Here is a 1,244-nt window from a genome sequence, read left to right on the forward strand (position 1 = left end):
TTCAAGAACATGAATTTCCTTATCATTGAATTCTTTGTCAAAAGTAATGAAATTTGAAAATTATGTTGAAATTTTGTACGTCATTTCAACTCGTGATGTCGACTTACAGACGCGTGCATCTTTTTTCCGCCACTCAAGTGTTTTTATTTCACGTGCGTTTTCACTTCAACGTAAAACGTCTGATTTAACTGTTGGCGTCGCTAGCATTTTAGTCAAATGGTTTTAAGATTATATTCGCCAACCCCCTTTAGTCCTCAAAAGAAGCTAAAAGCTAAAAACAAAACGCATTAGGCATGAAAAATTATCAAACACTCGATGCTTTATGACGGGTTTTGTGAACTCTTGTTTCGCTACTATCTTAAAAACTGTGAACTTTCATTTTGCATTTTTCGTTGAGACGAGGTGCTGCTACTTCAATGTAAGCCATTTGTTTTTTAAGAAAGAATGGTAATTTGTCAATTTATGAATTATTCAACCTTTTTGAACAAACTGAACTCAGAAAAGCTGAGACAACAGAGAAAGGAATGTTGACAGCAGAAATGTTTTAAGGAAACAAAATATGTATTATAGTCATTAAATACGCATCAATCAACTTCCCTTTCTTGTCCCCTAAGATTCATTTTTTGGCATATTGAAAAAAGGTAAAAGCTTTGTCTTATCAGGCATTTATCAGATTTTGTGAACATTCTGTCAATCTTAGCCACCTTGTGCAGACGAGCCATAACAGCTCTTTGAGTAATTCCGTATCGCAAATTATAACCGCCAATCAGACATAGGTAGCGATGGAAAAACGTGCAGTGAACGCTTTTGTTGTGTAAGCCTGAGCTATGCATCATAAAAAAGGCTGAAGGCTTTTTCCCGTTCCTGTTTAATGTATGTGTTTATTGCTCGCAGATACGATGGGCCATTTTGGCGATTAAGTAATTAAACTGTCACTTTTGAACTTATAAGCTTGTATAAACCTAAAACTGTATGGCTGTAAAAAGAACACCAGAAGCAGTATAAAACATGCGTGCTTATACGACAAGACATGAAAAATTGAGGGCCGTAGGAAAAAGGCTTGGTGCTATTGTGTGTTTAGCTGATACGCTCTGGTAAATTTTGTTAGGTGTTGTTACCTGTGATCAAAACACCCCCCGCGCATAATCATTGTTACAAAGAGTGGCTTGAAAGCCACTAAGATATCATACCTCTTTTATTTTTTCAAGGTGTTTTTGGCCTAACATCTAGAGCAGAAAAAGAGA

This window comes from Convolutriloba macropyga, chromosome 2 (genome assembly GCF_964194025.1).
Source record: "Convolutriloba macropyga chromosome 2, txConMacr16.3, whole genome shotgun sequence".
Taxonomy (NCBI): Eukaryota; Metazoa; Xenacoelomorpha; order Acoela; family Convolutidae; genus Convolutriloba; species Convolutriloba macropyga.